General features: G+C 47.1%; 1 pseudogene; it reads left to right on the top strand.

The window, feature by feature from the left end:
• LOC137348587 (zinc finger protein 721-like) overlaps nt 1–22,657 on the top strand; it is a 140,006-nt pseudogene that overhangs the window by 18,531 nt on the left and 98,818 nt on the right.

Genomic DNA, 22,657 nt, shown 5'->3' with positions numbered 1-22,657 from the left:
AGAGGTCTGTGGATGCTACGTCTCTGAGTACATTGAAGACAGCCAGGGATCGATTTTTGGATACACGGGAAATCAAGGAATATGAGGAAAGTGTGGGGTAGATCAGAATGACAGAACAGGCGCTTTCTCTCTCACTGTTTCTCTATTTAAATTGTTTAATACATAAAAACATGCCACACCCAGCAATCTGATGTCATTTAAAAAAATGCTTAGACAGAAATATTTGACAACACATTTCAATTAAGAAAACATCTGAGATAGAGAGAAAGAGAGTGATATGGATGGAGAGAGGGGCAGAGAGGATGAGAAAGAGGGACGGAGATGCAACCCAGATAGACATTTAGGAGAATAGAGTTAGGGAGAGACAGGAACAGAGAGAGAAAGAAGAGACACAGAGATAAAGAAACGAATAGATACACACATAGGGTGTAGGTGACAATTTTAATCTTTTAAGCCCCTGGTTTTAAATGTGACTTGTATTTGGATGTTGCTGAGTGATTGTCTGTGTAACTGAGAGAGGGACCCTGGGCTCTTGCAGTGCTATTTCGTTTAAAAATATTCCTGCCTGTTGGATCCCATTATTTGCACAAAGAGAAACAAAGTCTGACTGTAGCTTTAAGAAATGTTATTGCAGTACTTAATTGTTACATCTTCAGAAAACTTAGCAATGAACTGAACTAAAACTAAAAGCAACACACACACTGAACTAACCCTGAACTAACCACACCCCCCCCCCCGAACTAACTGTTCATGCCAAATCAAGCCTTATTATAGTTATTCATACAAATCAGTAACACCTACTCTTTGTTCCCAATTGGTCTACAAACTTCTGCAGTTTCTTGGTGTCGGGGCCTGATTGGGGTACTGCCTTGTCAATTTGTTTTAACTTCTTACTCCAGTTTCCCATCCCCTTATCTCCTTGTGAACCGTTAGGCTGATTGTTGTACAATAGGCTACTATTAAGCAGCCTGCAGCTGCCCCGTTATTTTCTGCTTGTTAGTCTGTTTCTGCTGATAAGTTGCCTCTGCAGCCCTGAAGTTATGAAGTCATTTCTGATATGATATGCAATGAGCATCTTAATGGCAGTTTTAAAGAGAGTTTGTCAGCTTCTGGACAGACTGGGGCCTGGTCATGTCACTGTCCTCCTGTTGATTAGCTGAAAGATGCAGCAAATGTTCTCAACAATGACCTTGTCGAGATAAGATCACAGATCATCAAAAAGAAGCTCCCTGGAATGTCTCTGCTCAAAGCAGCCATGGTACCTGGATTAACATGACAATGAGCAAGATCTCAGCAACTAATAGCTCCTCTCGCAATTCAAATCTGTTCCCTGTTTAAAGCAGGCAATATATGAATGGTGTTGCTGAGATTGCTCGTGTCAGTGAGTGACAGAGAGAAAAGGAGTCCTGGGATCTTGCTATGTCTTTTATTTAAATAAGTCTTTACTTTGTTTTCATTAAGGTTTTATTTCTCTCTCTCTCCAGATCTTTTAGAAACTGCAACATGTCGATGCAGAGAGAGTGTGTTTTGGCAAAAGGAATCCTTGGACAAGAGCTTCTTCCAGAGGGGAATAATAAAGATATATGTTTCTCTGTGTCACTCATTCTTACTTACAAAGGTTTTAGGGGTTTTGAGATATTTTTACAATAAAGGGGAGGGGGCCCTCAGAAACACAAAGGTGAGAACCGCTGCTCCAGAGTCCCCAATGTAACCTGTATATTTCACCCTCTCCATCTCTTCCTGCAACTTTATCTCTGCACCTCCCTGGCTGTTCGTATCTCAGCATCTCCAAGTATTTCTTTATATCCCTGTGTCTCTATCTTTCGACAGTCTTCATATCTCTGTGTCTCTATCTCTCGACATTCTTTAATACTCTGCCTCTCTATATTTCTACAAGTTCTTAATCTCTCTTCTCTCTCTCTACAACTCTGCCAGCCTTTCCCTCTCTCAGTTTCTCGGTATCTCTGCCTACTGCTCTCAGTTCCTATTACTGGTTCCTCCCTTCCTCGGTTTATTTCTCTCTCACTCAGTTCTGTCCTTCTCCCTGGATCTCTGGTTTCTGTGTCTCAGTGCCTTTCACTGGGGGAGATTTGGACTCGGTGTTGTACAGGTGATAATGAACCAGGATCCTGTTTTTCATCTCTCCCAAGTTTTACTCGCGTTGATGTAAAAACAGTGCAGAGATGTGAAACAGGCGGCAGGTTCACACAATTGTACCATGTCTGGCGGGAAATCGCGGCAGTGGGGTAGCGAGGGGTTGCCATAAAAGCCCAACCCCGGGGAAGGCATTAATATGGTCCAGATACACACAGCCACTCTCAACATTCCCACAACACGGTTCAGCGACAGGCACAAACTCACACAGTCCCACAACACAGTTCAGTAACACACACAAACTCACACAGTCCCACAACACAGTTCAGTGACATACACAAACTCACACAGTCCCACAACACAGTTCAGTGACACACACAAACTCACACAGTCCCACAACACAGTTCAGTAACACACACAAACTCACAGTCCCATAACACGGTTCAGCGACAGGCACAAACTCACACAGTCCCACAACACGGTTCAGAGACAAACACAAACTCACACAGTCCCACAACACGGTTCAGACACACACAACAGACAGACACAAACTCACTCATGCTTATGCTCTCATGCTCACATCTCTGTCCTGGGATTGCTGCAGTGTTCCAGTGAACATCATCGCAACGTTGAGGAACAGCACCTCATCTACCGATTAGGCATGCTACAGCCAGCCGGACTGAACATTTTGTTCCTTAACTCTAGCCAAATTCATTCTGTCCGTGACCCCTCAGGGACATCCTTTTTCTCCAGCACTGCAGTGCTCTCCTTAATGAATACCAGCACCCCTCCCCTTTTTTCCCGTTCATATCTTTCCTGAGCACCTTATATCCAGGAATATTTAATGCCCTTCTTTGAGCCAGGTCTCTGTTATAGCCACAACATCATATTTCCACAGTGCAATCTGTGCCTGTACCTCACCAATCTTATTAACACTCCGTGCATTCACATACATGCACATTAACCCTGATTCAGACTTTATTACTTTCTTCCTTACTCTGCCCCCACCTGATAATGTTCTATTCCCTACTCTCGTGCTGTCTATCTCCCCCAGTATCCTATGCATCTTGGCATTCCTCTCTAATACTTGCTCCTGGTTCCCACACCCCTGACAAGTTACAAGTTTTGCTTCCCTCCAATCTGAGTTCCCTCTTAGGTTCCCCACCCCCACCCCCGACAATTGAGTTTAAACCGTCCCCAACAGCACCAGCAAATCTGCCTGCGAGGACATTTGGCCCAGTCCTGCCAAGATGTAACCCCTCCATCTTGTACAGGTCCCACATGCCCCAGAACTGGTCTCAATGTCTCAGAAATCTGATGCCCTCCCTCCTAAACCAGTTCTCCAGCCACGTGTTCAATCGCTCAGTTCTCCTAATCTTATGTTCACTTGCACGTGCATCCTGAGATTACTGCTTTTGAGGTCCTGCTTCTTAATCTCCCTGAAATCTGCTTTTAGGACCTCATCTCCCTTCTTACCCATGTCATTGGTACTGATGTGGACCACGGCGTCTGGCTGTTCACACTCCCTTAAAGAAAGTCCTGCAGCTGCTCCATGACATCCTTGGCCCTGGCACCAGGGAGGCAACACACCATCCTGGAGTCACGTTTACTGCCGCAGAAACGCCAGTCTGTTCTCCTAACTAACGAATCTCCTATCACTACCGTTCTTCCACTTCTCTGCCTCCCCTCCTGTGAATCTGAGTGCTGTGGTGCCACAAACTTGGCTCTGACTGCACTCTTCTGAGGAACCATCACCCTCACCAGTATCCAAAATGGAAAACTGATTAGCAAGTGAGATCGTCTCAGGGGACTCCTGCACTACCTGCCTGGTTGTATTAGACTGCCTTGTGGTCATGCATTCCCTATCTGCCTGCATGTTCCTAGCCTGTGGTGCGACCACCTCCCTAAACATGCTATCCATGTAGTCCTCCACCTCGTGGATGCACAACAGTGGTTCCAGCTGCCGCTCAAGTTCCAAAACCTGGAGCCCAAACTTCTGCAGCGGGTGACACTTCCTGCAGATGTGTTCATCCAGGACATGTGATGCGTCCATGACTTTCCACATACCGCAGGATGTGCATTCCAATCCAATCTCTTGGACTGGATTTTTATGTGATCCCTTTGGTTTGGTTTCAGGTTCACTGCTGGACCCACCAATCAAAGCACTTTGTCTGATCTGCCCCTGGGAATTTGCAGCCTCCTCCTTCACCTCCCACAGTGCACCATGTCGCCTTGTCTTTACCGCACAGCCCCCACCCCTGCTGCGTTGGTCATGTTCTTTATTATGGGCCTTGACCCTTCCCTGAGATTCTCAGTATGAACAGGTGGGCTGCCTTTTGAGACAGGATGTCCCAGCTCTCTATCCTGGGATTCTCAGTATGAATAGGTGGGATTTATTTTGAGACAGGATATCTCAGCTGTCTGCCTTTAAGGGCCAAGGAGAGGACCAGCTGGGCTGAATGGCGTTGCTTTATGACATCACTGCAACGCCAAGTAACCAGACTCCCAAAGCCTGCTGGGAATTTTTGATGGGGACAGTGTAGAGGGAGCTTTACTCTGTATCTAACCCATATTTTACCTGGTCTGGGAGTGTTTATGGTGCAGTGTAGATGGAGTTTTACTTGGAGAGGGAAAAGCTCATGAGAGGAGCTGGAACCGAATGCCCTCCTCCTGTGCTGTAACAATTCCGTGATTCAATTGCTGAGACACCAGTGAGTTCACCTGTGAACTGCAGGGATTAGATTCGGCTGAATTAATCACATCCGGGACTGCAGCATACCAGAGAACTCTGGAATTTGATTTCTGATTGAATTTTTCATGAATTTCATCTCAATAGGATCAGAGAGATTTATTTGCCAATCAGCACGGCTGATGTTACCCAGCGTTCCCCACGGAAGTGAACGTGCCCTATTCACTCGACAGGAGCCTAGAGCGCAGGCGCGATGGCGGAACTCTATCTGGAGCATGCGCAGCATCACTTTGATCAGAGCTGTGCGAGTGCTGGAGGCGCTTGTGTAGCAGGTGAGAGTCGGCGGGGCGCAGGGGAGGGAGAGAGCCGACGGGTGGGTGGGGCGACTTCAGAAACAGCTGGTGTAGGCCGCAAGCCCCGAATAAGAACTTTTAGGCCTCGCGCGTTTGCTATTTCGAGTCTTTTTCCTGGGAACAGGCCCAGGTAAACGATCGCCATCTTGGTTGAGTGCGGAGCAGAGTGTATGCGCGGCCATCTTGGTGACGACATAGAGTGGGCGGGGTTTCAGGGTCCCAGTGACCAGGAGAGAAAATCATTGATTCTCACTCTGCAGACAGGGGTTGGAGAACTGAACCCAGACAGAGTAGAGGGAGGGAGAAAACTGGTAGTGGAGGAAAGAAATGGTGCAGATGCTGCGATGGGTTTGGATTTCAGCACAGGGAGGAGGGAGAGTGTGTGGGACAGGGATTTACAGCTTTGGGGGAACAAGAGAGGAAAATAAATGTTCCATGGAAACTAAATTGTTCTGAATTTCTATCCTGTACTGACAGTGATGATTTTTGCAAATTCCTTTTACAGGGGATTGGAAGGGAATATTTTGCCGTTAAGAAATTCAAATCAAACATCACGTCAAGATCTGACAGTTATTCGATTCATTAGGACTTGACTATCTTCAGCCTTTGAATGTGGAAGGAGAAATGTTTGGTCAGTCTGTGGGAAAAGCTTTCAAACATCCGTGTGACTGGAAAAACACTGAGCCACACGTGCACACACCTGAATGAGTGTGCTCCAGTGCACTGACTGTGGAAAGAGCTTTAACCATTTATATAGCCTGAAAAAGCATCACATCATTCACGGTGGGGAAAAAACCGTACACGTGTACTGTGTCTGGACGAGGCTTCAACTTATCATTCAACCTGGGGAAACATCTGGACACACACACCATGGAGAAACCATGGAAATGTGGGGATTGTGAGAAGGGATTCAGTTGCCTGTCCAAGTGGGAAAATAATCAGCGCTGTCACACCAGGGAGAAGCTGTTCACCTGCTCTGTGTGTGAGAAGGGATTCACTCAGTCATCCCACCTGCTGACACACCAGCACATTCACACTGGGGAGAGGCCATTCACCTGCTCAGTGTGTAAGAAGGGATTCTCTGAAGCATCCAACCTTTTGAGACACCAGCGCATTCACACAGGAGAGAGGCCATTCACCTGCTCCGTGTGTAATAAGGGATTCCCTCAGTCATCCCACCTGCTGACACACCAGCGCATTCACACTGGGGAGAGGCCATTCACCTGCTCAGTGTGTAATAAGGGATTCACTCAGTCATCTCACCTGCTGAAACACCTGCGAGTTCACACTGGGGAGAGGCCATTCACCTGCTCAGTGTGTAAGAAGGGATTCTCTGAAGCATCCAACCTTTTGAGACACCAGCGCATTCACACTGGGGAGAGGCCATTCACCTGCTCCATTTGTGAAAAGGGATTTAATCAGTCGTCCACCCTGCTGAGACACCAGAGAATTCACCTGGGGAGAAGCTATTCACCTGCTCAGTGAGTGGGAAGGGATTCACTGGAGCATCCAACCTTTTGCGACACCAGCGAATTTACACCAGGGAGTGGCCATTCACTTGCTCAGTGTGTGGGAAAGAGATTCACTCAGTTATCCCACTTGCTGACATACCAGTGCGTTCACAAGTGACTGCAAGGGTTGGATTCTGCTGTTGTTACTGCTGTTAATCACATCCAGAACTGAACCTGCTCATTCTGAAAGTTGAGGTTTGTTTCTGTTGATAAATGCCAAGCCATTTTATAGGGCTAATATTGTGGATAAATGTCACAGGAGGTGAGATTAATTGATCAGGCAGGATCTAATTGGATGGTGCATCAGGCTTGATGGACTGAATGGCCTCCTCTAGTGCCAATGTACTCTCTCCCCAGACTTCCTCAACTCTCTAACTCTGTCCAAATGCTGATTTCCTGTTGCACTGCCTTCTCCCCAGTTCTCCCATGACTTCCCATTCATCAGCTGTGTTTGAGTCCAAGTTTATTTGGGACATAGGAACAGGAATCGGCCATTTAGCCCCTCGAGCCTGTTCTGCCATTCAATGAGATCATGGCTGATCTGCAACCTAACTCCGTGTACCCAGATATTATTTTAATACCAGCTTCCCCAGTCTGTTGTATTGTGATTTTAAAAACAGCTGTCATCTACATTGCACCTTTAAGGTAGGAAAGTGTCCCAAGGTGCATCTCAAGCTTAAACTAACAAAGCAGACAAAAACTGACACTGAACTAAAGAAGGGGATATTAGGAGGGCTGACTGAAAGCTTGGTCAAAGATGTAGGTTTTTGGGAGGGTCTTAAAGGAGACTGGCAGAGAGGTATAAGGAGAGAATTCCAGAGATTAGACCGATGACTGAAGGCTCAGGCAATGGGACAGAGAGAGTGAGGGATGTGTAAGAGGCCAGAGTTGGAGGAATGCAGAGTTCTCCGGGTTGTATGGCTGGAGGAGGTTACAGATATAGGGAGGGGTGAGGCCTTGAAGGGATTTGAACCCGAGATGAGAATTTTAAAATGGAGACATTGGTGGACCTGGAGCCATTGTAGGTCAGCGAGCACAGTAGTGATGGGTGAGTGGGACTTTGTGATGGTTGGGTGAAAGGCAGCAGAGATTGGATGAGTTCAAGTTTAAGCAGGGTGGAGGTCAGTCGGAAGAGCATTAGAATAGACAAGCAAGCCAACAACAGAGAAGCACTGGAGGGGTCAAGAGAGGAGGTGGTGAGGTAGAGGTGGGTGTCATCAGTGTACATGTGGAACCTGATGTCATGTCTTCGGATGATGGCACCAAGGAACAGCAGATAGATGAGGGATAGAAGGGGCCATCGATAAATCCTTGGGTGAGAAGAGAAGCCATTGCTACAGCTTCTTTAGCTACAATTGGACAGGTCTGAGTGGAGCCAAGTGAGGTCAGTCCCACTCAGCTGGACAGTGGAGAGAGGCGTTGGAGGATGGTGTGGTCGACTGGGAGGTCAGGAAGTATGAGGAAGGATGGTGTCCTACAGTCACAGAGGATGTCCTTTGTGACATGGATTCGAGCTGTTTCAGTGCTGTGGCAGGGACAGAAACCTGATTGGAAAGGTTCAAATATGGAGTTACGGGAAAGATGCACATGGGAGGCACATAAAAATAAAAGAAAAAAAACTGATGTATTTGAATAAAGTGGTGAAAATAAACAGTGAAAATCATCAAAATTTACTACTGAAATTGTTACTAAAACTCAACTGAGCCTGCAGTCACTTTGTGTTTATTTTCCTCAATATTGGTTTCAGTATTCTGGATATCATTAGGTGTATAACTGTGTGACCTTCCATGAGGACTGGAGGATAGTAACTGGAACTTGACAGAAATAATTGGACACAGATCAATGGTCTCAGTTGTACAGAATGTGGTTGCTTTAAAGGCAATAATATTGCAGTTGTATCCAGCAGTAGTTGAATTGTCCTGTTCACCACATCCAGACCCAGAGATTCCTCGGGATTTTCACAGAGAGAGACGTGCAGTCTGTGCACAAACAATTAACGAAGCTTAAAACGTTGTGTAGACTTGGATGGAAGTGAGATTGTGCTGATGGGAGGAAACTCCAGGCCAGAGTCTCAGACTGCACTCTGGAAATAAGCTGGGTATTTTTATAACTCCATCACTGATGCCACTTACGGCTTGTAAAGTGAGAATCAGAACCCACTGAACTGAAATCAAATGTTTTTAATGTAAGATTTGCTTTTTCTGTTGATAATTGGAGTGCTGAATGGTTGTGATTTGTTTACAATCAATGAACAAATTGAACTGTTATTTATTTCAAGCCAAAGTGACCAACTGGAAGTTAGAAGTGGTTTGTTAATAGACAAATGAATTCTGCAGGGACCTCGGCTGGGACCCTGGTGTTTATACAATTCATATCAAACAAAGAAATACAGAACGGGGGGCTTCAAGTTATCTGAAATTTACTGATTGGAGCAAACTGATGCGGGGGAAATAAAGGGGGATCGGAGTGACTCAACCAGATGGATAAATTCATCTATTAATACACATTGAACAGTCACTGTGAAATATATACACAAGAAAAAATTGAATTGAAGAAAGGTTGGTTTGGGATCGGTCTGATCCCAATCTATCACAACGATACAGAGAGAGAGTTTCGAGAGACTTTTCAGCCCTCAGATAATTCAACTGTCAGCTGTGACTGGGAGTTGTTGAAGTGTTTGTAAGGCTGTGGAAAACTGTGATATATCCTGAGATTTTCAGGAGGAAAGAAAACAGGAATATTAATCTGAGTCAACTTCAGGAGACATTGTTCTGATCACAGTTCCAATTCACAAGATCAATGCCCACAGCAGTGTTGTGAACAACGTTGCCTTTTCTTCACCCTCTGTCCCCAATTCAAGGTGGATCCTTCCCCCTCCCACCAATTTCGCACTGACACTCCTTCCCCCTCCCTCCAATTTCATACTGACTCTCCTTCCACCTCCCACCACTTTCATACTGACACTCCATCCCCCTCCCTCCAATTTCATACTGACACTCCTTCCCCCTCCCTCCAATTTCATACTGACTCTCCTTCCACCTCCCTCCAATTTCATACTGACTCTCCTTCCCCCTCCCTCCAATTTCATACTGACACTCCTTCCCCCTCCCTCCAATTTCATACTGACTCTCCTTCCACCTCCCACCACTTTCATACTGACACTCCTTCCACCTCCCACCAATTTCATACTGACACTCCTTCCCCCTCCCTCCAATTTCATACTGACACTCCTTCCCCCTCCCTCCAATTTCATACTGACTCTCCTTCCACCTCCCACCAATTTCACACTGACTCTCCTTCCACCTCCCTCCAATTTCATACTGACACTCCTTCCCCCTCCCTCCAATTTCATACTGACACTCCTTCCCCCTCCCTCCAATTTCATACTGACACTCCTTCCCCCTCCCTCCAATTTCATACTGACTCTCCTTCCACCTCCCTCCAATTTCACACTGACTCTCCTTCCACCTCCCTCCAATTTCATACTGACACTCCTTCCCCCTCCATCCAATTTCATACTGACTCTCCTTCCACCTCCCTCCAATTTCACACTGACACTCCTTCCCCCACTCCCTCCAATTTCATACTGACTCTCCTTCCCCCTCCCTCCAATTTCATACTGACACTCCTTCCCCCTCCCTCCAATTTCATACTGACTCTCCTTCCACCTCCCTCCAATTTCATACTGACTCTCCTTCCACCTCCCTCCAATTTCACACTGACACTCCTTCCCCCACTCCCTCCAATTTCATAGTGACTCTCCTTCCACCTCCCACCAATTTCACACTGACACTCCTTCCCCCTCCCTCCAATTTCATACTGACACTCCTTCCCCCACTCCCTCCAATTTCATACTGACTCTCCTTCCACCTCCCACCAATTTCACACTGACACTCCTTCCACCTCCCTCCAATTTCATACTGACTCTCCTTCCCCCTCCCTCCAATTTCATACTGACTCTCCTTCCACCTCCCTCCAATTTCATACTGACTCTCCTTCCACCTCCCTCCAATTTCATACTGACTCTCCTTCCACCTCCCTCCAATTTCATACTGACTCTCCTTCCACCTCCCTCCAATTTCACACTGACACTCCTTCCCCCACTCCCGCCAATTTCATACTGACTCTCCTTCCACCTCCCTCCAATTTCATACTGACTCTCCTACCCCCTCCCTCCAATTTCATACTGACACTCCTTCCCCCTCCCTCCAATTTCATACTGACTCTCCTTCCCCCTCCCTCCAATTTCATACTGACTCTCCTTCCACCTCCCTCCAATTTCATACTGACTCTCCTTCCACCTCCCTCCAATTTCACACTGACACTCCTTCCCCCACTCCCTCCAATTTCATACTGACTCTCCTTCCACCTCCCTCCAATTTCATACTGACACTCCTTCCACCTCCCTCCAATTTCATACTGACACTCCTTCCACCTCCCTCCAATTTCACACTGACACTCCTTCCCCCTCCCTCCAATTTCATACTGACACTCCTTCCCCCTCCCTCCAATTTCATACTGACACTCCTTCCACCTCCCTCCAATTTCATACTGACACTCCTTCCACCTCCCTCCAATTTCATACTGACTCTCCTTCCACCTCCCACCAATTTCACACTGACACTCCTTCCACCTCCCTCCAATTTCACACTGACACTCCTTCACCCACTCCCTCCAATTTCATACTGACACTCCTTCCACCTCACTCCAATTTCATACTGACTCTCCTACCCCCTCCCTCCAATTTCATACTGACACTCCTTCCCCCTCCCTCCAATTTCATACTGACTCTCCTTCCCCCTCCCTCCAATTTCATACTGACTCTCCTTCCACCTCCCTCCAATTTCATACTGACTCTCCTTCCACCTCCCTCCAATTTCACACTGACACTCCTTCCCCCACTCCCTCCAATTTCATACTGACTCTCCTTCCACCTCCCTCCAATTTCATACTGACACTCCTTCCACCTCCCTCCAATTTCATACTGACACTCCTTCCACCTCACTCCAATTTCACACTGACACTCCTTCCCCCTCCCTCCAATTTCATACTGACACTCCTTCCCCCTCCCTCCAATTTCATACTGACACTCCTTCCACCTCCCTCCAATTTCATACTGACACTCCTTCCACCTCCCTCCAATTTCATACTGACTCTCCTTCCACCTCCCACCAATTTCACACTGACACTCCTTCCACCTCCCTCCAATTTCACACTGACACTCCTTCACCCACTCCCTCCAATTTCATACTGACACTCCTTCCACCTCACTCCAATTTCATACTGACTCTCCTTCCCCCTCCCTCCAATTTCATACTGACACTCCTTCCCCCTCCCTCCAATTTCATACTGACACTCCTTCCCCCTCCCTCCAATTTCATACTGACACTCCTTCCACCTCCCACCAATTTCACACTGACTCTCCTTCCACCTCCCTCCAATTTCATACTGACACTCCTTCCACCTCCCTCCAATTTCATACTGACACTCCTTCCACCTCCCTCCAATTTCACACTGACACTCCTTCCTCCTCCCTCCAATTTCATACTGACACTCCTTCCCCCTCCCTCCAATTTCATACTGACACTCCTTCCCCCTCCCTCCAATTTCATACTGACACTCCTTCCCCCTCCCTCCAATTTCATACTGACACTCCTTCCCCCTCCCTCCAATTTCATACTGACACTCCTTCCACCTCCCACCAATTTCACACTGACTCTCCTTCCACCTCCCTCCAATTTCATACTGACACTCCTTCCACCTCCCTCCAATTTCATACTGACACTCCTTCCACCTCCCTCCAATTTCACACTGACACTCCTTCCCCCTCCCTCCAATTTCATACTGACACTCCTTCCCCCTCCCTCCAATTTCATACTGACACTCCTTCCACCTCCCTCCAATTTCATACTGACACTCCTTCCACCTCCCTCCAATTTCATACTGACTCTCCTTCCACCTCCCACCAATTTCACACTGACACTCCTTCCACCTCCCTCCAATTTCACACTGACACTCCTTCACCCACTCCCTCCAATTTCATACTGACACTCCTTCCCCCTCCCTCCAATTTCATACTGACACTCCTTCCCCCTCCCTCCAATTTCATACTGACACTCCTTCCACCTCCCACCAATTTCACACTGACACTCCTTCCACCTCACTCCAATTTCATACTGACACTCCTTCCACCTCACTCCAATTTCATACTGACTCTCCTTCCCCCTCCCTCCAATTTCATACTGACACTCCTTCCCCCTCCCTCCAATTTCATACTGACACTCCTTCCCCCTCCCTCCAATTTCATACTGACACTCCTTCCACCTCCCACCAATTTCACACTGACACTCCTTCCACCTCCCTCCAATTTCATACTGACACTCCTTCCTCCTCCCTCCAATTTCATACTGACACTCCTTCCTCCTCCCTCCAATTTCATACTGATTCTCCTTTCACCTCCCACCAATTTCACACTGACACTCCTTCCACCTCCCTCCAATTTCATACTGACACTCCTTCCACCTCCCTCCAATTTCATACTGACTCTCCTTCCACCTCCCACCAATTTCACACTGACACTCCTTCCACCTCCCTCCAATTTCATACTGACACTCCTTCCACCTCCCTCCAATTTCATACTGACTCTCCTTCCACCTCCCACCAATTTCATACTGACACTCCTTCCCCCACTCCCTCCAATTTCATACTGACACTCCTTCCCCCACTCCCTCCAATTTCATACTGACACTCCTTCCTCCTCCCTCCAATTTCATACTGACACTCCTTCCACCTCCCACCAATTTCACACTGACACTCCTTCCCCCACTCCCTCCAATTTCATACTGACACTCCTTCCCCCTCCCTCCAATTTCATACTGACACTCCTTCCCCTCCCTCCAATTTCATACTGACACTCCTTCCACCTCCCTCCAATTTCACACTGACACTCCTTCCCCCACTCCCTCCAATTTCATACTGACTCTCCTTCCCCCACTCCCTCCAATTTCATACTGACTCTCCTTCCACCTCCCACCAATTTCACACTGACACTCCTTCCCCCTCCCTCCAATTTCACACTGACACTCCTTCCCCCTCCCTCCAATTTCACACTGACTCTCCTTCCCCCTCCCTCCAATTTCATACTGACACTCCTTCCCCCTCCCTCCAATTTCATACTGACACTCCTTCCCCCTCCCTCCAATTTCATACTGACACTCCTTCCCCCTCCCTCCAATTTCATACTGACACTCCTTCCACCTCCCACCAATTTCACACTGACACTCCTTCCACCTCACTCCAATTTCATACTGACTCTCCTTCCCCCACTCCCTCCAATTTCATACTGACTCTCCTTCCCCCTCCCTCCAATTTCAAAGAACTCCAATAAAGTGGTTAAATATGACTTCCTTTCACAAACCATGCTGACTATTCCTGATTCCCTCGGGTTTTCTAAGTACACAGCTGTAGCCTCCTTAATGATCGATTTTAACACCTCCCCCATGACAGACGTCAAGCTAACTGGCCTATAGTTACCTGATTTCTGCCTCCACCACCTCCCCCCCAACTCCCCCCGCTCCCCCCCACCCCACACGCCGGCAACCCACCTCCATTCTTGGATAGAGGAGTTATATTTGCTACTTTCCATTCTGATGGAACCTTCCCAGAATCTACCAATTCAGAGGAACCTCTGGCTGTAAAACACTTTGGGATGTCCCGATGTCGTGAAAGGCTTTATAAGAATGCAAGTCTTTCTTTAATTATTTGATTTAATGAACTCAGTGCTCTAACCTGCCAAACAGAGAATGAAAAATTAAGACCAACTCTTCTACTACCTTATTTGCCACCTCTTTTTAGACCCTTGGATGAAGTCCACCAGGACCCGTGGGCTTGTCGGCCCACAGTTCCATCAGTTTGCTCAGTACTGCTTCCCTGGTGATTGTACTTTCATTGAGTTCCTCTCTTCCTTCCACCTCCTGATTTATAGCTTTACTGGAATGTTTTTGTGTCCTCTACACTGAAGACAGAAGCAAAATATTGGTTCATTTCATCTGCCATTTCATTATTATCTGCTACAAACTCCACAATCTCAGGACCAACACTCACCTTAATTACTCTTTTCCTTTTTAAATACCAGTGGAAATATTTGCGTGGGTCTGGAAACAACTGTAGGCCAGACCAGGTAAGGATGGCAGACTTCCTTCCCTAAAGGCGTATGGAATCATTTCCTTTATTAGCCGAGACATAGCATGTAAGAGCAGGGAGGTTTAGCAGGAACTATATAATTAGAATTAGAATTAGAACATTACAGCGCAGTACAGGCCCTTCGGCCCTCGATGTTGCGCCGACCTGTGAAACCATCTGACCTACACTATTCCATTTTCATCCATATGTCTATCCAATGACCACTTAAATGCCTTTAAAGTTGGCGAGTCTACTACTGTTGCAGGCAGGGCGTTCCATGCCCCTACTATTCTCTGAGTAAAGAAACTACCTCTGACATCTGTCCTATATCTATCACCCCTCAACTTAAAGCTATGTCCCCTCGTGTTTGCCATCACCATCTGAGGAAAAAGACTCTCACTATCCACCCTATCCAACCCTCTGATTATCTTATATGTCTCTATTAAGTCACCTCTCCCCCTCCTTCTCTCCAACAAAAACAACCTCAAGTCCCTCAGCCTTTCCTCGTAAGACCTTCCCTCCATACCAGGCAACATCCTAGTAAATCACCTCTGCACCCTTTCCATAGCTTCCACATCCTTCCTATAATGCGGTGACCAGAACTGCACACAATACTCCAGGTGCGGTCTCACCAGAGTTTTGTACAGCTGCAGCATGACCTCGTGGCTCCGAAACTCGATCCCCCTACTAATAAAAGCTAACAGCCTTCTTAACAGCCTTATTAACCTGGGTAGCAACCTTCAGGGATTTATGCACCTGGACACCAAGATCTCTCTGTTCATCTACACTACCAAGAATCTTCCCATTAGCCCAGTACTCTGCATTCCTGTTACTCCTTCCAAAGTGAATCACCTCGCACTTTTCCGCATTAAACTCCATTTGCCATCTCTCAGCCCAGCTCTGCAGCCTATCTATGTCCCTTTGTACCCTACAACATCCTTCGGCACTATCCACAACTCCACCGACCTTAGTGTCATCCGCAAATTTACTAACCCACCCTTCTACACCCTCATCCAGGTCATTTATAAAAATGACAAACAGCAGTGGCCCCAAAACAGATCCTTGCGGTACACCACTAGTAACTAAACTCCAGGATGAACATTTGCCATCAACCACCACCCTCTGTCTTCTTTCAGCTAGCCAATTTCTGATCCAAAACTCTAAATCACCTTCAACCCCATACTTCCATATTTTCTGCAATAGCCTACCATGGGGAACCTTATCAAACGCCTTACTGAAATCCATATACACCACATCCACTGCTTTACCCTCATCCACCTGTTTGGTCACCTTCTCGAAAAACTCAATAAGGTTTGTGAGGCACGACCTACCCGTCACAAAACCGTGCTGACTATCGCTAATGAACTTATTCTTTTCAAGATGATTATAAATCCTGTCTCTTATAACCTTTTCCAACATTTTACCTACAACCAAAGTAAGGCTCACAGGTCTATAATTACCAGGGCTGTCTCTACTCCCCTTCCTGAACAAGGGGACAACATTTGCTATCCTCCAGTCTTCCGGCACTATTCCTGTCGACAATGACGACATAAAGATCAAGGACAAAGGCTCTGCAATCTCCTCCCTAGCTTCCCAGAGAATCCTAGGATAAATCCCATCTGCTCCAGGGGACTTATCTATTTTCACACTTTCCAAAATTGATAACACCTCCTCCTTGTGAACCTCAATCCCATCTAGCCTAGTAGCCTGAATCTCAGTATTCTCCTCGACAACATTTTCTTTCTCTACTGTAAATACTGACGCAAAATATTCATTTAACGCTTCCCCTATCTCCTCTGATTCCACACACAACTTCCCACTACTATCCTTGATTGGCCCTAATCTAACTCTAGTCATTCTTTTATTCCTGATATACCTATAGAAAGCCCTAGTACCAACACACTTGGGAGCTCTGTCTTTGAGAGGACTGCCATATTTGTGATTTTGCCTTGCCAGGATATACCCTTAAATGCGCCGCAAATAGCGAAGATGGAAATTATTGAGCTTCTTTTCCTGGTAGCTGTAAGTCACACACTTTTCACAGCCATTCGGCAAAGTGCTGAGAACACAGGCCTTATAAACCAGGGGTGATGGGTGAAAGGAATTTGGTGCAAGTTAGGATATGGATAGCAGAAGTTTGGATGATCTTGACTTTACTGAGGGCAGAATGCGAGAGGCTGACCAGAAGTGCATTGCAATAGTCAAGTTTAGAGGTAACAAAAAGTTTTAGTGATGGCTTGGATTTGTGGTCAGAACCTTATCTCAGGGTCAAATATGACACTCAGGTTGCAAACAGTCTGGTTCAGTCTCACACAGTTGCCAGGGAAAGAGATGGTGTTGGTGGCAAGGGAACAGAGTTTGTGACAGGGGCCGAAAACAACAGTTCCCAATATCTCCAGCAACACTTCGACCCCCGAAGCCGGATCTGGGTCCGGAAACCTGAATGACGCCTTTGTGCTTCCTGTCCTCCGTCCTAATATCACAGAACCAGCTGTTTAATCTGGATTGATGATCCGGACCTTCCACTGCTCCGCTTGTCCAACGGCACAATTCACTCTCCCACTACGCTTTCAATAATCCCTCTGTTCAGACCAGTTGCCATGTTTTGCTTCTCATATTTGGAGAATGAGCTCAACCCTCTGACCCCTGTTATTCCCCCTCATCTTGTCTTTAAGCTTCTCTTGTGTATTCCCAGTCTTTTATCATAGTTCAGACCAGCACAACCTTGCTCACAATTTTAACCAAATACATGGAGAGCATTACTTAGGCCATAACTTGATCACTGTGTGCCGTTCTGGTCAGCTCATTATCCAAAGATGGAATTGCAGTTGAGATGATGCAGAGGAGATTTAAGAGGATGTTGCCAGAGCAGGAAAATTGCAACTATGAGTAACGATTGGATAGATTGTGGTTCTTCTTGAAACAGAGGACGTTGAGGGACGACTTGATTGAGATGCAAAGAATTGTGAACAGCCTAGATAGAGTGAATGGGAAGGGCCTATTTACCTGAGCAGTGGGACAGTAACTAGGGGGCATGGATTTAAAGTGATTGGTAGAAGGACTAAAGGGGAGATAGAATCATAGAAAGTTTAAGGCAAAGCAAGTGGCCACTTGGCTCATCATGTCTGTGCTGGCCGAAAAACTATCCACCTATTCTAATCCCACCTTCCAGCGTTTAGTCCATAGCCCCGCGGAATACAGCACTTGAAATGCATATCCGGACTCCTTTTGCATGAGGTGAGGGTCTCTGCCTCAACAAGCAGCCTGGCATAAGCTCCTTGATGCCCAAGATCTCTGGCTAAAAGGTCGGGGCCAACAAGATGGCCACCCCACCAGAATTAGGGGTGAGGTGACTCATGTAGGCCCACCCTGCCACTCCAGGAGCCAGGTGGTTTCGTCTCCCAGAACGGTGTGGGGTTCCTTCAGAAAGCTCACTGCATATCTCCCTTCCCCAAGAACTGAGAGATTGTGAAATCTGCGGTGAGACCCCCTGCTGCCGTTAATGTTGAGGCTGGCTATGGTTATCTTCATGTCAAAAGTAATTTGATCCCATCACCAATACCTCATTGTGATGAGGGAGTGAAAGAACACCTCGCCTTACACTCCCCCAGCAACCCATTGAGGAGCATTTTAAACCATTGCCTCTCAAACAGTTTCACGCCCTCACCCTACCTGCCTTCCTGAAGGTGGCACAGACAGACTGGATGATTCGTGCCAGACTCGACCACCAGCCAAGGGCCAGCTGAACTTTATTGTGGCAACCTCTGCATGCTGCGAGGAATTCCTGGTGTTCTGTGGCGGGGATGAGAGGAGACTCAGTGGGAGGCACGACAGAATCCACTGTCTCACTGGTGATGGATTCAAGGTCGTCCTCCGTGCCCCACACCAAGTCCCCATCCTCCTCCGGGTCATCACTGCCAGCGGCCGACACACCTACCACACACTGTGGGGCGGACATTCTGGCCTCGCCAGCTGGTCCCGCCTCCATCACGATCCCACCCTCAGGATCGATGGTGGTGGAGTCCTCACTGGGTTTTTGAGTGGAACTGGAGACAATGGGCGCCAGCGGTTCAGAATGCCCCTCCACCTCCGGCCCCAAGCCAATGAGCAGCCCAGGGGAGACGATAATTCCAGACTCCAGACATACAGCCGAAACCGAGACTGGAGGCAGAGAGAGGAGGCAATCTCCCACCCTACCAGCGCCCACAGGCCTAGCAGACGGGGCAGCATTTTCAACCATAACCGCGTCGGGTGCATCCTAATCGGTAGTGGATTTTGGCTGGGAGGGCCGGCCATTAGAGGGCTCGCCACCAACCCCCACTTCACTCAGGGCACCTGACCCAGTAGTAGATGGGAAAGGTTCTCCAGGGGCGTCCCAGGCTCCACCGCCACAAACAGGGCTCCACTTGCTCCTTCAGGTGGGGCCACATGTACAGGGGCCCTTGAGATGCGAAGGAGTTTCTTCTCTCAGAAGGTGGTAAATCTCTGGAATTCTCTGCCTCAGAGAGTTTTGGAGGCTAGGGAACTAAATATATTTCAGGAGGAGGTAGATAGATTTTTGAAATCTCGGGGAGTTGAGGGTTATGCAGAGCAGGCCTGAAAGAGGAGTTGAGGCCTGCGACAGATCAGCCATGATCTTATTGAATGGCTGGACAGGCTCGAGGGGCTGAATGGCCTACTCCTGCTCCTATTTCTTATGTTCTTAAACAGACAAGGGGTTGAGGAGGAATTATTGGCTTCAGATTATACCGGAAAGATCGTGTCTTTTCAGCACTGCACCGATTGGAAACCTGGTCAATACACACAGCTTCTGAAGTTGAGGTGGAATCCACAATCTGATGCTGAAACCAGAGTCAAGTCACTTTCGCCAAGCTGCTACGAAAATCCCTAATAAGATAAGATGCCATTTTCTATTTACAATTTCTCCATGACATTGGTTAATACTGTTACTGCGAAGCTTCCATATACTAATTTCGCAAATAGCAACTTCAGGGGGATAATTCCGAAAGTTTTGACTGAGGCAATCGAAATTCAATAAATCATGAAATCTGACAGCACAGGAGGAGGCCATTCGGCCCATCGAGTCAGCTCTTTGAAAGAGCTATCCAATCAGTTTCATTCTCCTGGTCTTTCTGCAAAGCCCTGGAACGAGCAGTTGCACTAAAACTGAAATTGACAAATCCATTTGTGACACTGCAATTTACTTCTTGCACTTTGCTGCCCTTTCCGTGCCTGCCTGCAATATTGAGCAGCTCTTTCCCCATCTCCCCTGTCAGTTTCCCGGAGTCTTTGACCGAAGCCTGTTCACAGGGTTTATTTGATCAGAGTGTGTTGCTGATTCAGAGACCGTTTATACACAATGCACAGATTTCACAAGGTGGTGACTGTGATCTTTAAAACAAGCTCCTAGTACAGTTCCCCCTGTGTCCATTGTGCTTCAGGGTGTCTCCTTAATGCTGGAATGTTTTCTGTCACCATCAACAATCCCCATCTTGCTGGTGATAATTAACAGACCAGGGTTTCATTCCCACCCCCGGTCTCTAAATGTGCAACAATTCCCCTGTCAGGTCTCTGACTGGAACCCAGCTCGGGATGTTTCCATTCACTGACAGCCAGCTCACCACCTACCCGTCTCACATCACCACTGGGGACACAAGGAAGTGAGGTGAGAGAATCCTGAGACAGGACAGCAGATTATTGAGGGTGGGGATGAGAACGGGTGTCTTCAAATATGTGTAAGTGCTGGATCTGTCTGTCTGATTGGATTCTGCAGTTTGTTTTCTCGGCCGCTCCTGGAAACAGTTGGGTGACAGTTTGATCTGAGGTTAATTTGGTTTCCTCTCGGTGTGTCTTTGAGTGCCTGACAGCGCGCTGCACATTGTGGCTGCATCTGCCCGCGATTCTACACACCTCCCAACAGACAGAAGCTCCCACCCACAGTCCAAAGGCAGTTTTTGTACAGGGGTGAGACTGCTTTCCATCACTGTGAGTCTGAGAGCGCAGTAATACACGGCAGAGTCAGTCAGCTGCAGACCCGAGATGGTTAAACTGGTGAATTTAGTCGCTTTCTGGAGCTTAACAGAGAAACGGGTTTTCGCAAAATCTGCTTTATCTTCAGTACCGCCTGAGTGTTTCCACAGTATAAACTCGGGCTGTGTATCTGGGTGTTGTCGATACCAGTATAAAGAATAGTCGCTCCATGTAGTATCATATGTACAGCTTAAAGTCACCGCTTCTCCTTCTGTCTTAACATCTGAGGGCAGGAGCTGAGTGACAGAATCTCCATGACTCCGATCTGAAAAACATGTTTAAACAGGAAAAGATCAGACTGACGACTGTTTAAAATTCAGATTTAAACCATGTTTGTGAAATGGGAGAAAAGATGAAATGTGTTTAATCCACAATTACCTGTCAGAAATGCTCCCCACACAACCCAGATGCTGAGTAGCCGCATTGTCGCTGTCCGCTCTGTAAAAGGGGAGTTGGATATTTGAAGACACCCGTTCTAATCCCCACCCTCAATAATCTGCTGTCCTGCTCAGGATTCTCTCGCCTCACTTCCTTGTGTCCCCAGTGGTGCTGTGAGAGTGGTAGGTGGTGAGCTGGCTGTCAGTGAATGGAAACACCCCGAGCTGGCCTGTAGTCACTGTCCTTATATGGTGAATGGTTCCGCTGTTAGAGACGTGGGGCGGGGACAGAAACCCTTGTCTGGTTATTGTAACCAGAAACATGGGATTGTTCATGGATTTGGTTTATTCTGGCGTGGTGACTGAAGGCAGAAGCACAGGTAGGTGCTTAGGGAGGGATATGGGATACTTGCCTTTATTAGCCGAGGCGTAGAATTTAAGAGCAAGGACGTTATGATGGAGCTGTATAAAACGCTAGTTCGGCCACAGTTGGACTACTGTGTACAGTTCTGGTCGCCACACCACAGGAAGGATGTGATTGCATTGGAGAGGGTGCAGAGGAGATTCACCAGGATGTTGCCTGGGCTAGAGCATTTCAGCTATGAAGAGAGACTGGATAGGCTAGGGTTGTTTTCCTTAGAGCAGAGAAGGCTGAGTGGAGACCTGATTGAGGTATACAAAATTATGAGAGACATAGATCGGAGTAGATAGGGAGAAGCTTTTTCCCCTAGCGGAGCTGTCAATAACCAGGGGGCATAGATTTAAGGTAAGGGGCAGAAGGTTTAGAGGGGATTTGAGGAAAAATGTTTTCATCCAGAGGGTGGTTGGAATCTGGAACGCACTGCCGGAAGTGGTGGTAGAGGCAGGAACCCTCACAACATTTAAGAAGTATTTAGATGAGCACTTGAAACCCCATAATACAAGGCTTCGGGCCAAGTGCTGGAAAATGGGATTAGAATAGATAAGTGCTTGATGGGTATGGACACGATGGGCCGATGGGCCTGTTTCTGTGCTTGTATTGCTCTATGTCTCAATTCTTCCTCTCAAATTCCCGTTACTTCACCATCAGCACACTGGTAACCGTGACTCCAGTGTACATTCCCTCACCGATCAGTTAACTAGTGAACTAACAATGATTCTGTATTTTGCCAGAGTGATTTATAGATCTGTCATATTAGAACGATGAAACTGTTACTGAATAAACAACTGAACAGAAATAAAGAATAAACTCTCGCTGTAATTTAAACAGCGTTTCCAACACTGTCCTCTTCCCTAATTTCCATTTGACATGCTGTTTAAAGTCTTTCTGTTGAATTCTGACATTCTCTGTGTCCATAATGATTAAATTAGACATGTATAATCTTCAGATTTTGGATTTGTGATGAGAGAAAATTGAAGGAGCGGCGAATCGATGCTTTTCTA

This window comes from Heterodontus francisci, chromosome 34 (genome assembly GCF_036365525.1).
Source record: "Heterodontus francisci isolate sHetFra1 chromosome 34, sHetFra1.hap1, whole genome shotgun sequence".
NCBI classification, from domain to species: Eukaryota; Metazoa; Chordata; class Chondrichthyes; order Heterodontiformes; family Heterodontidae; genus Heterodontus; species Heterodontus francisci.
The sequence above is the reverse complement of the archived record's forward strand: the minus strand, read 5'-3'. Positions and strand labels throughout refer to the sequence as shown.